Genomic DNA, 23,944 nt, shown 5'->3' with positions numbered 1-23,944 from the left:
TGAGGTCTGCGGCATATTTTGCGATTTCCTGGCCTTCGGGCCGTCGGTGGGTGTAGAACCGGTGTTTGGCTGTGAGGATGCTCTCCTTGGGCTTGAGTTGCTCATGGATCAGGTTTACGAGCTCCTCGTATGTCTTGATCATTGTCTTCGCTGGTGCCAGCAAGTCCCTGACGAGGCCGTAGATGGTGGGCCCACAACTGGTTAGCAAGATAGCTTTGCGCCTATCAGCCAGTGTGGCCGGGTCGTCTCCTGCCAGGTCATTTGCTGTGAAGAAGTGGTCGAGCCTCATCACAAAGGCTTCCCAATCATCACCATCGGCGAACTGCTGCAATGTACCAAGGGTAGCCATTTTCGCGTGAAAGTCGGTAATCTCATCGCCAATTGTTAAGTCCTTGAATTGCCACGAGGCAATGTGTTGTACTTGAACTGTAGCCACCTTAGTCCTTTCGTCCAGGCCAACATCTCCAGTATTGAAGCACTGACCACACTTGATCAGCTCCGCTGGGCAGGCCACATAGTTCGCATGCCAGACACGAGACTCCCAAAGCAAGTGCTCTACTCGGAACTCGTCCACGGCACACGAGTCAAAGGCGGGCAGAGGAACCATTACAAGGACACCCTCAAACTCTCCCTGATAAAGTGCGACATCCCCACTGACACCTTGGAGTCCCTGGCCATAGACCGCCCTAAGTGGAGGAAGTGCATCCGGGAGGGCGCTGAGCTCCTCGAGTGACGTCGCCGAAAGCATGCAGAAATCGAGTGCAGGCAGCGGAAGGAGCGTACGGCAAACCAGGCTCCCTACCCACCCTTTCTCTCAACAACTATCTGTCCCAACAGTGACAGAGACAGTGATTCTCATATTGGACTGTACAGCCACCTAAGAACTCATGCTAAGAGTGGAAGCGAGTCTTCCTCGATTCCAAGGGACTGTCTGTGGTGATTTGTTAACTCCAGTGTGAAGATCGCACCTGGTGGCCTGCCTTTTATACTAGGCCAGGCACACCTGTACAGGTAACCGACAAGTCTCCCACTGCTGTGCCCTCTGGTGGCACACCTTGTGATAGCACCAACAGTCGCCATGTATGATACATGACATGTTGCATGTTGAGAAATGGTGAACACATCCCCAGTTGTGGCCTAGAATGATCCAGATGCATAGAATGAAAGTGCAGCTGTAACCCTCACTTCAACTGAAAAGCAGTCCGCCTGACGTTTCTCGGTTGCAGGCCTGCTTTTGCTAACTCACAGATCTCGGTTACAACTTCTTTGCGGAAATGCAGTCTTCTGACGCAGTCTGCATCACTCAGGTGCAGGTATGGACACCTGTCTTGATATACCCGACATGGGTAAGGCCTCCTGCTCGTCATTCTACGTGCTCTGAGATTCCTCAACGATGACGGCGAATCAATTATCTCCTCCACAACACCATCATGCAGAAGGCTTGCACAAGATATGGCAGTATCAATATTGCCCCCATAATTAAATTGTACCTTTGCAAGAAGCTCAAAACCGCAGGTCAAGGAGTTAAAACTTCTCTCTCCTCTCTCTCTCCCCTCCCCCAAGGTCGATGCCTTAGTATGGGCAACACCCTGGTCTGCGCATGCACGATCGGCTTGCTTAGAATGGGAAGCTAGGCATTGAATGAGGACATTTGGGGTAATGAAGTCGAACACAATTCATTAATTTTAGATTTATTTCAAAGTACCACCCCATCACCGACCGAACGTCTCCTCACTTGGCTTGAGGGTCGGCCGGCAGAATCTCCCCCTCACCCGGACACGGGCTCGGCAATGACCACCTGGGAAATCAGAGCGGTCGAACGATCCCAGCGGCAGAGAGGAAGGTAATGGACTCCAAAGTAAGTGCGAGTATTTTTTGTTTTAATTTTTTATGATTTGTATTGCAGTGGTGTGGGTGGTGTGGCAATGTTTTTTTTTTTTTTGGGTTTCCTACCCTCCCACCCCCCCTCATCTCTCAGAGCCCTCCCTGGCTGGCTGTTTGGCTTGGGAGTTTCTGGAACAACAACAGGACGAGGAGACGTTAGAGTTACACGTTATCAGGAGCACGAGGTTAACGGACAGCGATTCGGAAAGCATCAAAATCCACATAGATGTTGCGGGATTCAAGATACCAATGAAAATTGACACGGGTGCCTCCGTGAGTGTAGTACCAGAGTCACTGTACCGTGACAAATTGCGTGATTTCCAACTGGAGAAATCCAAGTTAGAGCTGCGAGGCTATTTGGGAGAGAAAATTCCTGTAGTAGGCCGTATTACCATATGGGTGAAATATAATGATCAATTTCAGAACTTGCCTCCACTAGTAATGAAAGGAGACAAGACCGCTTTACTAGGAAGAAATTGGTTGAGCTCACTGAAGCTGGATTGGAGTAAGATTTTCTGTGTGGAAGAGAGATTTTCGTCAACGGCAGAGGTTATCAAGCAGTATCCGAAGGTGTTCTGCGAAACAAGCAGTCCGATCCAAGGCTTCAAGGCGAGTGTCAGGGTACAGAAGGACGCTAGATCAGTTTACTACAAGCCACATTCCGTACCATATGCACTCAAGGAGAAAGTTGAGCAAGAACTCAAAAGACTAGAGACTGAGAACATTATTTGTAAGATAGATCGATGTAATTGGGCTACACCGATTGTTGTTGTACCTAAGTCTGATGGTAAAGTAAGATTGTGTGGTGATTATAAGGTAACTGTAAACCGGGTTCTAGAGGGTAATGTCCCCAATACATTGCCGATTATCGAAGATTTGTTCACAACACTGACAGGTGGTCAGATTTTCTCAAAACTGGATCTTACGAATGCCTACTTACAGCTTGAACTAGATGAGGAGTCCAAGTCATGTTTGACTATAAATATTCATCTAGGCTTATATCAGTTTAATAGGCTACTGTTTGGAGTGTCTTCCACCCCTGCCATATTCCAAGGGGTGATGAACCAGATTTTGCAAGGTATTGAAGGGGTAGTATGTTATTTGGATGACATACTAATTTCAGCACCAAATAGGCAAATTCATAACATTTTGAATGAAGTCCTCAAAAGTATGAGTGTCTGCTCGTAAGTCTGAGTTATTTAAAAACTCAGTGGAATACTTGGGGTACAGAGTCGACAAAGATGAGTTACATCCAACCATGGAAAAATTGTATGCGATTAGAAATGCACCCACTCCCAGGAATGTCACTGAACTTCGTTCATTCTTGGGTCTTTTGAAATATTATGGGAAGTTCCTACCAAATTTGGCTACAATATTACATCCACTGAATGAACTTTTGAAAAAACAGGTCCAGTGGAAGTGGTCAAAAGAATGCAATACAGCATTCAAGGAGTGTAAAAACAAATTGGTAGAGAGCACCATGTTAGTTCACTACGACATATCTAAGGAGATTAAGCTAGCATGTGATGCCTCTCCGTATGGAGTTGGGGCAGTAATCTCTCATGTATTAAGTAGTGGGGAGGAGAGGAGAGCTTTTGCTTCACGCACTCTCAGTGTCAGTGAGAGTAATTATGCTCAAATTGAAAGGGAAGCTTTGGCATTAATTTTTGGGGTCAAAAAGTTTTACAAATACTTGTATGGTCATAAATTTACCATCGTTACGGACCATAAGCCCCTAACAGCAATCCTCCATCCAAAGTCCCCAGTTCCAACATTAGCTGCAGCCCGAATGCAGAGATGGGCTTTGATTTTGTCAGCATATACATATGATATTGAATAAAAAAGATCAGTTGATCACAGTAATGCTGATGCAATGTCTAGATTGCCTTCCCCATCACAGGTTACACCCGATAGGAAAGAAGTGTTTTGTTTTTCATACATTGATGAACTGCCAGTCACAGCTGAAGAGATTGGTAGAGCAACCAAACATGACTTAGTGAAATTAAACCAGAAGGTGAGAGTGAAGAACCATCACCATAAATGGTTAAAGTGGTTACCAGGAAGAGTGGTGAAGATATGTGGTCCTCGCACATATTTGGTGAAGATGTTTGATAATGGACAGATTAGATTTGTTCATATTGATCATATTTTACCTACAGACATGGAAGGAGTTGAAGGTGAGAATGATTCAATTATTTCTGACTTTTCAGATAGTTTTGATATACCAGTAGCAAATCCTAAATGCAATGTACTGGAAACAAATCCAGGAAAGAATCAGAATGAAAGTCTGAGTCTGAGTCAGGGAAACAAAGAGCCTGAAGTTAGAGCAAGTGCAAATGAAAATCAAGGAAATTCCATCGAGGAAAATGTTCCTCAGGATGAGCCTCAAATGAGTGTGAAATTGACACCATGTTTGGAAGGTTCTGTTCGAGAGCAAAGGTATCCTCTTCGAAACAGAAAACAAGTGGTAAAGTTAAATTTGTAAATATGTATAAAAATGGAAGTTATGTATGATGTTTATGATTGCTTTTTCATTAAGGAGGGAGAAGTGTAATGTCTGTAAGCTTGTAATGCTTGTGGCGCCACACTGTGGATGTGGACGTATTGTGTACTGCAGCTGCATAGTTAATCATTAAACAACAGGCAGCTTTCCGGAGAGTTCCGAGAGACCAGCCTGCCATCTTGGGAAGCTGTGTGTGCTGTGCTCTGTGAAGATATCACACCGTACAACGCCTCCCTTCGCGCTGCTCCTCCTGACGCAGGGCCCAGATGCCCAAACTTAAATACTAAAGAGCAAACTATTCCCGGCCGCTAACTTTCCCGCCCCGCCACCATTATTGCCCCGAAAACAGAAATGCCTAAAATCTAGCCCCAGGAGTTTAAGCGAAGAATATTAGTTAATAGGGTTCATTTATGAGGACAGGTTACATAGACTATCCTGTATTCCCTTGAATATTGAAGATTAGGGATTGATCTAATTGAGGGTTTTAAGACTATCAAAGGAGTTGATAAGGTTGACATAAACTCTCTCCCTTAGTGGGGAAGCCCAGAACAAGGGGGCATAACCATAAAATTTGAGCTAGGCCCATCAGGGGTGATGCCAAAAAGCACATTTTTGCACAAAAGGTAGTGGAAATTTGGAACTCTCTACCCCAAAAGCTGGTGCGGCTAGGCCAATTGAAAATTTCAAGACTCAGATTGATAGATTAATGTTGGGCAATGGTACTCGGAGTTATGGAACCAAAGATAGAGTTAATATATAAATTAGCATTGATCTCATTGAAATGGTGGAATAGGCTCGAGGGACTGAGTGTCCTACTCCTGTTCGATGTTCCTAAGCAGCTTCCAAGATGGACAGTGGTAAAATTATCTGAGAAACACTTCTTTCCTGATAGGGCCTTGGTATAAACACAACCGTCTGCTTATTAGCCATAATGATTCTTAACACTTTTATTTGACAGATTTTCTGCACCAGTAGTTCCTCTGCTTTATTCCCAATTTCAGTGTAACATTGTAAAGTGTGCGCTGTTTCCTGAAGGAGCAAGTTGCTAGCAATAACTTTCACTCACACCTATTGCTACTGTGAAAAATTGAAATGTTTTTTTCTATAATGGACATTTGGACATTGCTTTTGTTTCAAGATGGAAGGGATTCTGAACCTGCAACTTTAAAAATAGCAATTTTTCCAAGGAGCTATGATTAATGTTGACACATTCACCTGGGCACTTGGCAGGCACACGTTATGCTGACAGAAATACAAATTTATTGGTATCTCTGCTCGAGACTAGTGCATTAGATTTGTCTTAATCAGCCAAAGGTTGATGCTGCAGAGGACATTGTCACAGTTATTATGGTAGAGATCAGCTTTATTGTGACTTAAGGAGATAAAATGTGTCTGTGTCTGCGACATCAATCATTCTAATTGCCTCTTCGACTGCGCATTGAAAATGTTTTTGAGAACTTACTGGTTCAAAACCAGAAATAAATGTGTAGGACCAATTAGCAATGAAATTCTGCTGCAAAATTGCATGAATGTGGAGCCTCAGTTCTCTGTTGACATGCAGAAGCAGGTATCATTATTATAGGTCTGTCCCTCTCCATAGAAATCCCAGAAACAGCTGCAAACACCAGAGCACACTGCACTACACCTAATAGGTAGCTGCATAGATACAAATGCAACTGCACTTCCAAAATGTAATCAGCAAAGCCGATTCTAGGCACGCTGCAAGGCAGATCGTTTCATTTGGGAGGGATTACACAAGCAGGGGGTGACCAACCCTGTGAAGCCGACCATGGGCCCTAGTAACAGGCCTAGTAAGGAAACACTTGCCTCCAGCATTTCCACCTGCAGGTGAGCTGGAGCTGCAGCTGCCCCCACGGATTGATGAAATGTTTTTTGCTGACCTCAGTCCCCAGACAGTCACCTGAATCCTCAGGAATCCTGCTTGCTGCATATCGGAGCATTTTCTTTTATTTATGAAATTGAAAATAATGATTGATCTTTTGTCAGCTTTCTGTAACTGGATATCGATAGGTAAATGAAGAACTGCAGTTTAACAACCTACAAACAAATATCTTGAGCAAGGGAGTTCTCCCAGGTGAACTGGCCAATATTTAGCCCTTGAGCAACATCACTAAAAAAGCAGATTATCTTGTCATCATCACATTGCTGTTTGCAGGGCCTTGTTGTGAGCAAATGGGTTGCCACATCACAACAGTGACTACTCTTTAAAAGTACTTCATTGGCTGTAAAGCACTTTGGGATGTTCTGAGGTTGTAAAAGGTGCTATATGAATGCAAGTTCCTTCCTATAATAAAACCAGAAAATGCTGGAAATCTCAGCGGGTCAGGCAGTGGAGAGAAACAGAGTTAACGTTTCAGGTCGATGACCCTTCTTCAGAATTGGCGAATGTTCCAATGAACAGATTTTTAAGGAGCACTGAAAAGGGAAGGGGAGGAAAGAACAAAAGGGAAGGTCTGTGATAGGGTGGAAGACAGGAGAGATTTGAGAGACAAAGGGGATGATGGGCTGACTTGAGATGGTAATAGCAGAAGCTAGAAAAAGTTTAGTTTAGATAGGGTGTGGATGGCAGGATAATTACCAGCTACCATGGGAAACACAGAGAAAAAATACATCAGAGCAAAATATGGACAGAGGTTATGGTCTGAAATTGTTGAACTTAATGTTGAGTCCAGAAGGTTGTAAAATGCTTAAAGAAAAGATGAGGTGCTGTTCCTCGAGCTTCATTGGAACAGTGCAGGAGTCCGAGGACGGAGAGATCAGAGTGGGAGTGGAGGGAAGAATTAAAGTAACAGGCGATCGGAAGCTCGGGGTCTTCTTCCTTCTTCCTTCCTTTCTTGTCCGGTTGGAAATCTATTTAGAGTGGAGGACAAAGCTCCCATTTGGTGAATTGAGACATAATACATTTATCCCTAAACTGAAGAGGGAATCAACTAGTGTACAAAATGAGTTTATCGTGCTATACACCGAATGGTGAATCACCACATCTTGTGCATCAGCTAGCTCAGAGCACTCTTCAAAGGTGAGTTGAAAAGACCAGAGCAGTTTGTGGAACAAAATGTCAAAAGAGCAGCAGGGAATCTGGGGTTCAGTGAGTCAGCCTTCCAATTTCAAAGTGTATTCAATTTTTTTTCTTGTGCTGCTCCGTTCGAAGAACCACATACCCTCGGAATCATAACACGACCTTGCGTGTGAAGTACTCTAGGAGAGCAGGTCAGCTAGTGACGAGTGAACCCTACCCTCTGGAAATAGTAGACTACCGCTGTGAGCTCCGATCTCTCTAACTGTATAACTCCAGCTACAAGTCCGGTTTATCGAGAAGTAAAATTGAACAGAAGTGAGAGCAAACAAAGTAGACTGAATAATTCACAGTGGTTAACTTAAGTTCCAAAATCTGTTACAGAATAATAAAATGTCTCAAGCACTCAAAGTAAGATTTGGTCAACATCCATGAGGCAAAGTTTGTATGTGAAATCAGATATTCACATTTTACTAGTCTCAGCTCATGGCTGCCCGGCAAAGCAGATATTCACAAAAACCCTTGTGATGGGACCACATGTTATAACCCTCCTAATTTTCAAATCTTAAATGAGGCAAAGGAACATCAAAAGGGAGTCTTTCTCAACTAAATGTAACTGTTGGCCATAACCTGGTTGCAGAAACATAGTCTGCCTTTTGCAAAATAATATTTACACAAATCAACTCTTGTTCAGAAAGTGATAGCTGTTCCTCTATTGTGCTAATTGCAAATGGTGATCAATATTAGTTTATCATGTTTGGATGAATGTTGTGTCTAAAACTTGTTGAGCAATCCACCCAGACAGTGGCTACTCATCTATCTTTGAAGTGACAGCTACATGTGAGCCAGGAAAATGCATATTTCATCTACACTCAAAGGTTAATTCCTCCTTCTCTGCTGTGATGAACCAAAACATTTTTGAATGACTTATCAATCATAACATGATTCATTGTGGAGGAAATAATCACAGATTTGGCAGCTGCAAGTGCAATAGACAATAACTCCAGGATATGGATACGCCCAAGCTGTTAACTGTGATCATACTAGAAATGAGGAGATGGGGTCAACACTCAGCTGCTCTACAATCACTGCAGACAATCTTCGTAGAAATGGATACTGGGGATAAATTGCAGTGAGGATTGTTTTTCCACAGATAATTGAAGCCTGTCCTTATATAGTTTGGTATCATCTGGGAACCAGTGCTTAATGCCCAAAGTGAAACCTTGGCACATGGGCATTACATTGGTCTCCTTAAGTCACAACATATCTATGATGTTTGGGAACCCTGGACTGACATCTATAGAAGGCACACTTGAAGCCAGTTCCATCCCTTTTGGTGACTTAATATTGTACTCTGCCATAATACCCCACCATAAGAGACTGCTGGTCTTACATTTGCATGTTAATATTGGATGTGACGACTTCAGCTAGGGGCAGTCCTGTATGTACAGAACATTAGGATGCATTGAAGCACAAGTGTCTCGAGGAAAAAAAACCAACACTGTACGCATAATAGGCAAGTACTCAAAACAATAGGTGCCAACAAATGGAACGATTAAATTTGTGCAAAAGCAAAATACTGTGGATGCTGGAATCTGAAATAAAAAATGCTGGAAATACTCAGCAGGTCAGGCAGCATCTGTGGAGAGCAGGGCTGGATTATAGGCCTGGGGAAACTGATCCAAATGGGCCTATAGTTATGTTTGTTCATGTTCCTTACATTATGTATATGATTCCGAGTATGAAAACACAGGCCAGTATATTCAACAATGAAAGCATATATTCTGTATCAAGTAGGTATACATTCTGGTTCTGGTAACATTGCAATACGAGATTCCGACACATATAGGTATGCACACATTAGGCCAGTGAACAATATTTTCCTCAATCTTGTTTTTCTCCTCTCAGTGTCTATTCTATGCAGCCTATTTGGGAGACTTTATATATTTTTTCCTATATTTATTTGGTGGGCCTATGTTCTTTGGTGGGCCTGAAGCTACAGCCCCATCCGCCCCGTGGTTAATCCACCCCTGGTGGAGAAAGATACAGAGTTCATGTTGTAGGTTGATGACCTTTCATGCCAGTTCTGATGAAGGGTCATCAACCTGAAGTTTCCACCTTGTTTCTCTCTCCACAGATGCTGCCTGACCTGCTGATTAAATTTGTGTCTTTTTCTTTTAAGATTGTGCTATTTGATGACCATATAATTTAAGCAACTATTCTGCAAGATGGAGACAAAGACAGATGCAATACAGCGATCTGCTTCACTCATTGCACAAAGTGGGGTTATTTGTGTGGGTCACATTGCTGTTTTGAGGGGGAGGTTCAGTTTTGGCCTCTACATGGGATCTATAGATGAATAAAATTGTGTCCTCTGGAGTCAAAGTCATGTCTTTGTGCATTGGCACAGGCTGTTCAATTCATTCATCCTCCATAAATATTAGCATAAATCCATTGTTCATTGATCCAAGATCAATGTCCTCTGGATGGCTGGGTTGTGGAGCACATAGTAACGTACAATGAAACTACAAACCTTGGTTGGCTTGAGATGTAAAACACTAGCTAGAGGAATCAAGATCTCAATGTAACTGCTTATGATCACAAACAATATGGTTTGCATCACATTGTGGGTCTGGCTGTATCTTTGGTCTCTAGGTTGTGCAATGTTTTTAAACCATAGCTGTGTCCCCCTACAGCCAACTTTGTAGTTTTATATCCTGTTCAATTACCTGAAGAGGATATTGGCTCAGATTTCCAGAATGTTTTATTCATTTTATCTTGTAAATCATTAAAAGCTGGAGCTGGTGTCAAGGGCCATAAATGAAACAAGAAAAATAAAATATTGTTGATGTACCTTGCGTGAACCTTTCCTAACAGTAATTCCTAGATTCCAGCACTCAATTTAGAGAGAAGATAGTGATATAACCCATTGATGACCAAGTGTACGATTTATTTTATTTCTGTCTTTCTGTCTGTCTGTGTTAAATGCATGCACCACACAGTTAATTTATAGATACTTCAACATTGCTGGAATATTAAGCATTTAATTTAGCTTTTAAACTTTTTCTTAATTATTGTAGAGGAAGTAGCTTGAGGTTCTGTATCAGTAGTTGAACTACAATGAGTGTTTCCTTTTTATTCTTGGGTTTGCTACAGATTGCATGCATATTGGACAGGTAGAGGCACACTCCAGTTTGTTGGGAAATAAAATAAAACCTGATGAAGGTGACTGACTGGAATGGAAAGGGTTCACTCGGACAGCAGCAGCAATTCTGTAACTGTAGGCCTATGAAGGTTCTATGCGGTCTATGAGGAGCGGCGAGAGATCGTGGCGGAGGTGCGGTGAATGTTCTGTGACGGAGGAGCGTCGAGAGATCGTGGCAGAGGTACGGCAAATGGGGGTACGGGGCCCAGAAGAGCTGAGGGCCCAGGGGCAGCACGGGCCAGCCCACACTGCGATATCTGTACGCACTGGGTCCGTGCAGCAGAGCAGGTCTCCAGTCCTGGTTAACCCTTGCTGCTAGATAAAGGTCGAGCTCTGTCGAGCCCGTGTGGTGGCTGGTGTGCAACAGTCGCTACACATTTTTAAAAAAAATCCACGCACAGGCAACTTTCAACCCTGGAGTTCAGGACTAGAATATCGGGTCCTCCAATGAAACATCTGTGAACCCATCCCCTTTTGGTATGGAAGCATGTCATCCTCGTTCGAGGGACTGCCAAAGATGATGATGATGATATGAAGGTTCAATAGCAGCAGTCGTGCTAATGCTCAGTTCTTGTCCGTCAACATGACAGTGTAATCTCCACACCAAAGTATATTCGAACAAAAGGACACTCTTGCAATTGTTTGTGAAGAGGAAACATTTAGAACAAACCCAGGTGAGGATAGCCAGTTACAAGGAAGTTGACTTGGCATAACCGTTCCCCAGTGTGGGAACATCAAAGTAAAGCTAGAATGAGAAGGTGGAAAGCCAGGACAGGAACAGATGTGTCCATCATGATTGGCCACCACGTAAACCAAAATTAGAACAAACAAAGGAACCTAATTAAGCTAACGAAGCATAGTTCGAACAAGCTAACATAATGAAAGTTTGAGGGAAACGAGGAAAGTACTGAGAAGAGGAGGTGAGCAACCTGAGGAATACTGGATTCAGTAACATAGAGGATTGGTATAAATAAAAATTGGGGTCCTTAGATCCTATGGTTTTGTGACAAAACCAAGTCATGTAATATTGCTGAGCCAGTATGAGTGATTGGCAGACAATGAAACCGTATAAATGGTCATGTTTCAAGAAAGGTGTAAATATGTAACAAAACCGTCTGTTCGGTGAATTCAGCATTAGGTAATTATTGGGACTAATGATGTTCCTAGATCCTGATGAATCTCCTGTTGGTGAGCGTATAGATGTATCACTTGCTTGTATTACGTGTATGTCCTCTCCAATAAAATCTCTGTCACATTAATCTGACTCCTAGGTCTTGAGCCTTTATTCAGAGTGCAGATGACACTGGCAACACCGTGTGTAGGGAGTGAACACTTGCTTACAGGCGTGGTCTGAAATGCCGATCCTGAGAAATAGTTGAAGTAAAAACACAGCAGTACTTGAAGCTAAAATTATTTTTAAAATCACAATGCAGCAACTATCACAATAACTTGCATTTATATTGTGTACTTAATGCAGAACAAAGCCCCAAGGCATCTCACATAAGCGTGAGGGGAAATAAAAACCGTTCCGAGCCAAACTTATTCGGAGGGCTGAGCAAAAGTTGGGTCAAAGAGGTGGAATTTAAGGAGGGCTATCGAGGCGGTGGAGCATTTAGAGAACGGGACCTTGGTAGCTGAAAACATGATTGCTACGACTGGGGCAAAGGCAGGGGAGTTGCATAAGACACAAGAGGGCTGGAATTCCCCTGTTCTGCGCCTCCCATTAACGTCACCGGGGGCACCGCGCAAAATTATGCAGGAGTTAACGGCGCGAAAATGTTAGCGCCGCATCCCTGCTGGTAGCGCCTCCTCGCGAGTCGTGAACCAGGCCGGTCACCCAACATGGGGCGAACCTTAAAGGGGAGGTGCACTGCGGCCACGGCACGCCTTAGCCCTGGTACAGGCAATCCCGCTTCTCGGTTACCGCCCTCAAACGGGGCATCACCGAATTTTAATCCCAAGATGCCTATTGATGTCCCTAATGGGCAGCCTGAGGAAAAGAGCGTTTGAAGACCAGGCCCTCCAAATTGCCATCAAGCTTATAGTCTACAGGGCTGTAGTAATATCTGCCCTCCTGTATGGCTCAGAGACATGGCCCACGTACAGTAGATACCTCAAGTCGCTGGAGAAATACCACCAATGATGTCGCCGCAAGATCCTGCAAATCCCCTGGGAGGACGTACGCACCAACATTAGCGTCCTCGACCAGGCCAACATCCCCAACATTGAAGCACTGACCACACTTGATCAGCTCTGCTGGGCGGGCCACGTTGTCCGCATGCCAGACACGAGACTCCTAAAGCAAGCACTCTGCTCGGAACTCCTTCATGACAAACGAGCCAAAGGTGGGCAGGGGAAGCGTTACAAGGACACTGTCAAAGCCTCCCTGATAAAGTGCAACATCCCCACTGACACCTGGGAGTCCCTGGCCAAAGACCGCCCTAAGTGGAGTAAGTACATCCGGGAGGGCGCTGAGCACCTCGAGTCTCATCACTGACAGCGTTCAGAAATCAAGTGCAGGCAGCGGAAAGAGCGTGCGGCAAACCTGTCCCACCCACCCTTCCCCTCAACGACTATCTGTCCCACCTGTGACTGTGGTTCTTGTATTGGATTGTACAGCCACCTCAGGACTCATGTTAAGAGTGGAAGCAAGTCTTCCTCGATTCCGAGGGACTGCCTATGATGATGATGAATGGGCAGCATGTAGATGAGGAAAAGGGATTCCCAGGGTGATAGTGTGGGGGTACAAAGAGAAACTAGTGGTAGAAATGCTTTGTCTTTAATTGAATAAGTAAGACTGAAATGAAGGAAGGTTAGTCCCATGAAGTTAGATAATGGAGGAAAGGGATTGAGGAGGACTGCATTACCAACAATGTCAAAAGCAACAGATGGGTTGATCAGGGATAATGCATGTTTCACGGTCACAGAGAATATCAGTTGTGACTTTTTGGTCAGGACACTTATGGGAGTGGTGCAAATCTGATTGGAGGGATTCAAACAGGGATTGACAGGGGAGGTGGGTATGGATCTTCGTGATGACAACATGTCCAGTGAACTTGGAGAGGAAAAGGAATGCCAGAAATTATGTGGTTAGCAAGGACAGAAGGGTCAGGTGTGGCTTTTTAGGAGGTGTGTTATGATGGTGATTTTGATGGGGAGAAAAACAATGTCCGAGGAGAGGTAACTATTTACAATATTGGTCGCAAAGGAGTCAAAAAGAGAAGTTGGACAAGCAGTAGAGGCAGCTAAATGGATGGTCTTTATCTAGGTGACAAATAAAACTATGATCTCCTTGTCTGTGTTGTTGAGGTGGAGGGGCAGGGAAGAGGCACTTAACAATGCATTTGGTAGTAGAGTAAAAAAAAACTGGGGTGTAGATGTAAGTGACTTGGGGGAAGATTTTTTTCCAGAGCTGTCCAAAAGGAATTGGGCTTGAAAGAGGATGGTGGGGGTTACAAGGAAGGCCATGTCCACTCGTCGTCCTGCTTTCTTCTAAAAAGAGCAAAGGCTGGCATACTCAATGGCCCTGAAATTCATGGTCCCGAGAAGGACCATTACTTCTCCAGAGAAGGCCAGTTTGCAGCGGCCATTCGTCAAAATCGAATGGCCGTCGCTTTGGGCTCAACTGGCCGCCCTGACATAGATTCGGCCCGGGAGGTCTTTCAGCGGCGTGGGCCACCGCCGCCTCTCCTGGCGGTTTGGGGCTTGCGGCAGTAGTGACGTGGTAAAATGCGCACCGCTGCCACTCCGTCCCTGGACCCATTTTCAGCGTGAAGAAGCCAGCCAGTTAGCTGACTCTGCCCTCGCCAGCTTGTAGGGCCGGTGCAGTCAGAGTGGCAGAGAGTCAAGGAGGTAAGATCCAAACCTGAGGATGTTCAGCAAAAAATCCACACTCAACGAGAGAGGGAGAAGCAGGGAGGGAGGGAAGGGAGCAAAAGAAATAGAAGTGAGGAAAGGGAATGAGAAACAGAATGAGAAAATTTGATTGGGAGAGAGAAATAGAGAAATAGGAATAGAGAAAGAGAAAAGGGGGCAAAAAACTAGAAAGAGAGGAATAGAGATCCCGAGATTCACAGAGAGAAAACTGAAATCTCAATCCAGGGGCTCAGACTGGAAACGTCGCCCCAGCTCAGCATTCTGAGCGGTAACAAATGGGAATCTGTTCCACCTCTGTCACCTCCAGGCTACATCCAAGACTGTCCCGTCCTCTGTCATCGAACTACAGTACGCAGATGATGCTTACGTCTACGCACAATCGGAGGCCAAACTCCAAGCCATTGTCAACACCTTCACCGAGGCGTACGAAAGCATGGGCCTTACACTAAACATTCATAAGACAAAGATCCACCACCAACCTGACCCTGCCACACAGCACTTCCCCCCCCAGTTATCAAAATCCATGGTGAGGCCTTGGACAACGTGAACCATTTTCCATACCTTGGGAGCTTACCGTCAGCAAGAACAGACATCGATGACGACGTCCAACACCGCCTCCAGTGAGCCAGCACAGCCTTCGGTCACCTGAAGAAGAGTTTTTGAAGACCAGGATCTCAAATCTGGCACCAAGCTTATGGTCTCTAGGGCAGTAGTGATACCCGCCCTCCTATGTGGCTCAGAGACGTGGACTATTTCCAGCAGACACCTCAAAGCACTGGAGAAGCACCACCAATGTTGCCTCCAAGATCCTGCAAATCCATTGGGAGGTCAAACGCACCAACGTCACAGTTCTCGCTCAGGCTAACATCACCAGCATTGAAGTACTGACCATGCTCGATGCGTGCGGGCCACATCGTCCCCATGCCTGACATGAGACTCCCAAAGCAAGCGCTCTTCTCGGAGCCTTGACACGGCAAGCAAGCTCCAGGTGGGCAGAGCAAATGCTTCAAGGACACCCTCAAAGCCTCCTTGATAAAGTGCAACATCCCCACCGGAATCCCTGGCCCAAGATCGCCCAAAGTGGAGGACGAGCATCCGGGAGGGCGCTGAGCACCTCGATTCTCATCGCCGAGAGCATGCAGAAACCAAGGGCAAACAGCGGAAGGAGCGTGTGGCAAACCAGACGCCCCACTCACCCTTTCCTTCAACCACTGTCTGCCTTACCTGTGACCGACTGTAGGTCCCGCATTGGACTGTTCAGCCACCTGAGAATTCACTTTGAGTCATCTTCGACTTTGAGGGACTGTCTATGATAATCTTACTCGTGCCTAACCTGCGATTTTGCCTCAGTGTGTCCCCTGTTGCTGTCTCATGGGTCTGGGAAGGCTGCTGTGTTCCGTGTGTGCAAGCTGCAGATGTCCTTCCAGGATGCTCTCGAGCAGCTTTGGGCCTGGAAGGGCCAACTGGAGGACTGGTCAACACCCTCCTGGGAGGGTTCAGTCTGACTTGGCTCGGGCGAGGCCATGCGTGGAGGCACTGGCGGAGTGACAGGTCTGGGGCCAGGAATGCTGCGAGCCGAAGGGAGCGCATCATCCATATCCGGGCCCGAGGAGCCTGAATAACTCACCAGGGGCGGCACAATACCACCACCACCAATCTGAGGGAGCTCAGGTCGGTGCCGTGGCACCACACCGGAAGGTCCCCCATGGCCCGTGGTGGACCCAGCTGCGAAAGCAACACTGAGGTCTCGGTGGGGGAGGGGCGGCATCCAGCTGAGACTGCATGCGAGCAGCCACAGTCTGAAAGGCACCAGATATGACAGTACTTAGACGCTCCGTCGACTCTTGCAGAGCTGCGGCCATCCTCTCCAAAGCTGCACCGATACGCTCGTTCCCTCGCGCCTGTGCTGCAATGGCAGCACCCTAAGGGTGAATTTCCCGTGGGAATAATGCCCCAATTAAGACTGCAAACTTTCAGGTTTGAAGGGCTAATAACACTGGAACACTTTTTTGTGGTCAAAAAGCTGAATTTGGATACAATGGCTGTCGCAAACTTTGCGGCGCGAATCGGGGAAAAAAGGCCTTAACACCACCAGCTTTCTGGCTGCACGGGATTTCGGCCCCAATGTCCCTACTCATAAAGGGACAGTCAAATTTCAATACTTCAAAAGGGATTTGCTTATTTTTCTTTAATGTGACTTAATTTAAATTACCACTGTGCTGCTTCAAAAATGATTGACAGGTATGGGAAAGAAATAAAAGACTCTGTGTCCCCAACCTTTTCAATATGCTCTTTTTTGGAATAATTTGCATTTATTCTGCGTTTGATATATATTCAAGCTGAAATGTAACCACCAAGACCGATTTTAATGCACCTTTGTAGAGGCTGGTATACCAATGTGCTTAAGGTGGTGGGACAGGTGACTTTACAAAAGGTTAAAGGCACATTTAAAAATCTATGTGAAGAAAAATGAACAAACAAAATGCAAGTATAAACATAGCATAATTTCTAAGTCTCCTTTGAAAGTTTCAGTGATGCATTGGAAGTCCCCAGTTTCTGTTTGTGTCTGATTCGTTCTTTAAGGATGTAAATTCAGCAGGTTGAGTGCCTATTGTGTCTTGGCAAAGATAGATTCCAGTTATAAAATGCAAATCACTCCCTGGAAATAGCTCTTGTTTTAAAGTGTTACATTCGCGCTATAAAATGGCCGATTCTAATTGTGCTGCGGTTTCTTCTTATACCTGACAGTCCTTCAACATCAGTCAGAGCAAAGTGATTTGAAGCGAGTGTTCCCGTTGCAGTGCACCAGTGCACTATTTGCAAGGACCATCGGCAGGTCAGGGCCTTCAAAGGAGCAGCGTGGAGCATTCCACTTCAGGGTACGGCGCGTGCTGGAGAGCGATGGCTGTGAAGAGGGCAACTGGATTGGACGTCACCAAGGTCCAGGTCACTGATTGGAGCGTGGGCAGATACAGCAGGAGTGGCGAGTGATCGGGGCCCAGGAGAGGCGTGAGTTTGGGGACCAGAAGAGGTGAGGGCCCTGGGGCAGCATGGGCCAGCCCACACTGAGATATATGTGCACGCTAGATCTGTGCAGTAGATCTGGTCTCCAGTCATCTTGGTTAACCCTGATCACTTGACGAAGACCTTGCTCTGTCAAGCCCGTGTGGTGGCTGGTGTGCAATGGTCACCACACGTTAAAAAAATCCACGCACAGGCATCTTCCACCCTTCAACATATAGTTCGTGACCTGGAATATTAGGTCCTTCATTGAAACACCTGTGAACTTGTTATGTATGTTAACTAGGTTTTACCTGCCACTGGAGTGCGCGACTGTGGAATCTGAATGGTCACTGGCAGACACGTGCAAGTGGTGTATAGAATGTTGGTAGCCATGTTGAATCCTCACTTTGAGAATAAATAAACTGGAGTAAGGTCATGCCTGAACTAGCTCACTGTACTTAGCCTCGTGGAGTTATTCAATACTTAACAATTGGCGACGAGTTTAAAAATATGAACTTTCACGCAACCATGTCTGTTGGAATTTTGGAGAGATTCGTGGAAGGGGAAGACTGGGAGGATTTCACTGATCGCCTCGACCAGCACTTCGTAGCCAACGGATTGGAAGGAACCGATAACGCAATTAAGTGCAGGGCGGTTCTCCTCACTGTTTGTGGATCAAAAATTTATGGCCTTATCAAGAATATACTCACCGACTCGACCAATGGATAAGACTTATGATGAATTGTGTACGCTGGTTTGGCCATATCTAACTCCCTCTTGGTTATATCCAATGAACTGGCATCAACAACTCTCTGCAGTAGAGAATTCCACAGGTTAACAACTCTGAGTGAAGAAGTTTCTATTCATCTAAGTCCTTAGACTGTGTCCCCTGGTTCTGGACTTCTCCAACATCGGGAACATTCTTCCTGCATCTAACCTGTCCAGTCCCGTCAGAATTTTATATGTTTCTATGAGATCCCCTCTCATCCTTCTAAACTCCAGTGAATACAGGCCCAGTCGATCCAGTCTCTCCTCATATGTCAATCCTGCCATCCCGGGACTCAGTCTGGTGAACCTTCGCTGCACTCCCTCAATAGCAAGAACATCCTTCCTCAGATTAGGAGACCAAAACTGAACACAATATTCCAGATGAGGCCTCACCAAGGCCCTCTACATCACAAGGCTCGGGCGGTTCCGTACATGATGAGGGAGAAAGTCGAGATTGAACTGGACAGGCTTCAACGGGAAGGAATCATATCACCAGTCGAGTTCAGCGAATGGGCCAGTCTAATTGTCCCGGTGTTGAAAAGTGATGGCACGGTCAGAATCTGCGGTGACTACAAGGTAACGATCAACCGAGTCTCGATACAGGATCAGTACCCGTTACTAAGGCTGATGATCTGTTTGCAACGCTAGCGGGGGGGGGGGGGGGAAGTCGTTCATCTAATTGGACCTGACCTCCGCTTACATGACACAGCAGCTGGTTGAATCTTTGAAAAAACTAACGTGCATCAACACGCACAAAGGACTGTTTTTATATACCACAGATGCCCTTTCGGAATTCGCTCGACAGCAGCCATATTTCAGAGAAACACGGAGAGTTTGCTGAAGTCCATCCCGAGAACCGTCGTGTTCCAAGATGACATCCTGATCACCGGTCGCGATGCCACCAAACACCTGCACAACCTGGAAGAGGTTTTACGTCGTCTGGACAGAGGGGGACTCAGGCTAAAACGCTACAAGTGCGTTTTCATGGCACCAGAAGTCAAATTGCTGGGGAAAAAGATTGCAGCAGATGGCATCAGGCCTATGGACCTGAAGACAGAGGCCATCAAGAATGTACCCAGACCCCAGAGTGTGATGGAGCTGCGTTCGTTCCTGGGTCTTCTCAACTATTTCGGTAACTTTCTACCTAGTTTGAACACATTGCTAGAGCCCTTGCACATGTTGCTGAGAAAGGGTAATGACTGGGTTTGGTGAAAATCTCAAGACAGAGCCTTTGAGAAGGCCAGGAATCTGTTGTGTTCCAATAAATTACTGGTACACTATGACCCATGTACGCGGTTAGTGCTGGCCTGCGACGCCTCATCATATGGGGTCGGTTGTGTGCTCCAGCAAGCCAATGTATCAGGCAAACTCCAACCAGTTGCATACGCATCCAGAAGTCTGTCTAAGGCTGAACGAGCCGAAAGTATGGTAGAGAAAGAGGCTTTAGCATGCATATATGAGGTTAGGAAAATGCACCAATACCTTCTTTGGGCCTCGGTTTGAAGTTGAAACCGACCACAAGCCGCTCATTTCATTGTTTTCTGAGAGCAAAGGTATAAACACCAATGCCTCGCCCCGCTTCCAAAGATGGGCACTGACACTATCCGCTTATGATTGTCATCCGCCACAGACCAGACACTGAAAACTGTGCTGATGCGCTTAGTCGGCTACCATTGCCCACAACCGGGGTGGAAATACCGCAGCCCGCAGACTTACTGCTGGTCATGGATGCCTTCGAGAGCGAGGGGTCACCTGTCACGGCTCGCCAATTTAGGTCCTGGACCAGCCAGGATCCTGTACTGTCAAGCGTAAAAAGGTGTGTCTTAAATGGAAATTGGTCTGCCATTCCCAGGGAAATGCAGGATGAAATTAAGCCTTATCGCCGCCGCAAAGATGAGTGATCATTCAGTCTGATAGTCTGTTATAGGGTAATCATGTTGTTATGCCAAAAAAAGGCAGGGAAACTTGTGCGAGATTTACAGTACCCACCCAGGCATTATCATGATGGCCATTGCCAGATCTCGCGTTTGGTGGCCCGGCATTGACTCGGACTTGGAGTCATGCGTGCATCAGTGCAACATTTGCATGCAACTGAGTAATGCACCTGTGAAGGCTCCGCTGAGTCTGTGGTCATTGCCATCCAAACCATGGTCAAGGATCCACATAGACTTTGCCGGCCCCTTTCTCGGCAAAATGTTTTTAGTGGTAGTGGACGCTTACTCCAAATGGATTGAATGCGTAATCATGTCATCCAGCTCGTCCACAGCTACTGTTGAAAGCCTCCGGGCCATGTTCGCCACCCGTGGCCTGCCCGACGTCCTTGTTAGCAAAACGGACCGTGTTTCACCAGTTCGGAGTTCCACGAGTTTATGACCCAAAATGACATCAAGCCCCTTTCAAACCCGCGTCTAATGGTCAAGCGGAGCGGGCTGTCCAAACCATTAAGCAGAGCCTAAAACGCGTGACTCACGGCTCCCTGCAGACCCGCTTGTCCCGCATTCTGCTTAGTTACTGGACGAGACCCCACTCGCTCACCGGGGTCCCTCCTGCGGTGCTGTTAATGAAGAGAGGCTTCAAAATCAGGCTCTCCCTTATACGCCCAGATCTCAATGATCATGTCGAAACCAGAAGGCAACGGCAGCAATGGTACCATGATCGTGTATCATGTGACATTGCTGCTCATGACGCTGTGTTTGTCATGAATTATGATCATGTCCAAAGTGGGTTGCTGGCACAGTTTTGGCCAAGGAGGGGAACAGGGTGTTTGTAGTCAAACTGTTAAATGGCCAAACGTGCAAGAGGCACATCGACCAAACCAAACTGCGATTCACAGACAACCCAGAACTGAAGATGACAGCATCATTGACCAACCAACACACATCCAACCATCAGTTGACTTTCTGTCATTCACGAAGATGAACCTACCATCCCCAACAGTCCTGTCAGACCGACTGCTCCACAATGCAGCAATGGTCCTACTAACTCCCCCAAGCTTGGGTTCAAACTGAGAAGATCAACCAGAGAGCGGAAGGCCCCGGACTGTCTCAATTTGTAAATACAACCTGTATCAAGGACTTTGGGGGGGAATGATGTTATGTATGTTAACTGGGTTTTACCTGCCACCGGAGGGCGCGACTGTCAGAGTCCTAATGGTCACTGGCAGACATGTGCAGGCCGTGTATATAATGTTGCCAGCCATGTTGAATCCCCACTTTGAGAATAAATAAACTGGAGTAAGGTCATGCCTGAACTTGCTCACCGCACTTAGCCTCGTGGAGTTATTCGATACTTAACAGAACTTATCCTTTTTTGGCGTGGAAGCAAGTCCTCCTCAGTATGAGGGACCGCCTATGATGATGATGCAGTGGTAAGGTTATAAGATTGACCTTTATGATTTCCTGGTTAGGCCACTGAGGAGAGGTCTATGAATGGACGGATGAAGAAAAAAAATGTGTAACCAAACACATTGCACAGCACTTGAGTGCCCAGTGACTGGTTCAAGAGTGGAGCGGATGCCACTGGGAACAAACTGGAGAATAAAATATGTTGCAAGAGGGACCTAACTCTGTGGAGGAATATAACTTCCAAAAAAAAAATGAAAGGGGAGAATTGCTAATCTGTGTAGCATGTAGAGCATGTGCTTGGTGAAACCGTTTTGTGGGCCCTGAAGCGTTTAGCCTTCAAGCTGATCTATGTGGATCCTAATGTCTTTGGTCCTAGAACCTATTTAATATGCTCATGTCCCAATCTCCTCAATGTATATTAATAGAAGTGGAATAAATGTTCCTGTGTCTTTTCACACTCCAGGGCCCTGCTTGTTTTGAGCCTAGGTTCATTGATATAAAGCAGCTCTGTATAGCTATGAATTGTGCTCAAGGAGAGGGATGTGAATGCTTAGTAATGGATAATTTGAATACTTGAGAACTAATTTTGAGTCTACACAGCCAGAGGGGAGCATTTATTTTACTGGTTAGAAAATCATGTGCTGGGATCATCCAAATTTTCTACATAAAGTATTGCTGGAGGGGCGGGTGGAGCTTCCCAGCAGCACTGTGTGTTTGACAAAACCGCTTCCATGTCAGCTTGAAGCACTCTCTGATATTGTACAACATTGGGTTAGATAGAGACTACTGTGCCCCAACAACTTGCCTTAATCCCCAATGTCAAAAGCATCCTCCTCCACTACACTAGTGTCACATTCCACTGATCGGATCTGCCACCCTTATAGCTCATCTGAATGAGATGGCAATTTCGGGGTGTTTTAATTTCATGCCGAAGAGAGAAAAATGCTTTTTCTTTCTAGACCATGAATGGCCGACTACTCTCAAGTTGAGAGTGACGTAGCTGCTCTCTGAGGGCAGACTGCCCCAATTTGCAAAGACAAGGCTGCAATTCTCCCTCATAAAAGGAGCCCCTAATGCAATGAGGAAAGTCAGATTCCGGCCAGCTCTTCTGGTGGATTTTACAAATTGCTATATTTTCAATGTTGTGCATCAAAAATGGGTTAAATGTTTTGCAACCTGGCAATACAAGAGTCTCATTACCATGGAAAGCTGCACTGAAATGGACCTAATATTCCAGGTCTCGAACTAGCTGTTGAAGGGTGGAAGATGCCTGTATGTGGATTTTTTTAATGGGTGGTGGCCGTTGCACACCAGCCACCACACTGGCTTGACCGAGCTTGATGGTTGCACAGACTGTTTAGTTAAGCTAGTTAGAGACAGCTCATTACAAATGGGGAAAAAAGCATAGTTAATTTAAAAGCTCTAAGCTTTGGTTTAAAGGGATAATAGCAATTTCATTTGACCTTACAAATTGTGCATTCACATATAGAGAAGCATAGAGGTCTAGTTTTGTTGTTTGGGACATTGTGTAGGGCTCAATTTTGGTGTATTTCCAGAGTTATGCCCATTTTTCTAGGCCAGAAATACTCCAAAAATATTTGTCCCAAGTTTCCCTGCTGTATTTTTCAAATTTAGCGCCGCATAGCCTGTCCAGTCACCTCGGGGAGGGGGGAAAGGGGGTGGGGTGGGGTGGAGCCTGCTGTCTGTGCTGAAAAAACGATGCCGCACCTTCTGCGCATGCGTGAAAAAAAATTGCTATTTTTGAAGTGATTCCAATGGGCACGCATGTGCAGTACAGCTCCCGGTCTGCAATTGGCCATTTTTAAAGAGCCAGTTATCTGTGTGAGAACATTGAGTGCTGTGTGAGCATATTGGAAAAATTGGAGCTGCAATACAAGATGCAATGTGGTGCAAGGACCAAGAATTTCTTACAGGTTGAAGTGGAGGCACTAGTTACTGTGATTGAGACCAGATGGAAGGAGCTGGACACCAGCAGAGGTCATATAAAAGTTACACCCAAAGAAATGAAGAAAGGCTGGAACCAAGTTGCAGAAGGTTACTGTGCAATGGTGACCACCACGAGATCTGGAGGCCAGTGTAAAAAGAAGTGGCAGGACCTTGATCAAGTAGTTAGTGTAAGTAATATTTTCATTTTTCAATGGAATTGTAATTGTAAATGTGGCCATCTGTATGTGTCCCACCCAGCAGAAAGACACTAAAAAGTTATATTTTCATCTTTGCAGAGGAAGGTGGCACACAACAAAAGGGAAAGAACTCGAACAGGAGGAGGCCTGGCAAATCTGCAACCAGTGAGAAGAGAGGGT

Source organism: Pristiophorus japonicus, chromosome 16, assembly GCF_044704955.1.
Source record: "Pristiophorus japonicus isolate sPriJap1 chromosome 16, sPriJap1.hap1, whole genome shotgun sequence".
Lineage (NCBI taxonomy): Eukaryota > Metazoa > Chordata > Chondrichthyes > Pristiophoridae > Pristiophorus > Pristiophorus japonicus.
This window is presented reverse-complemented; position numbering follows the sequence as displayed.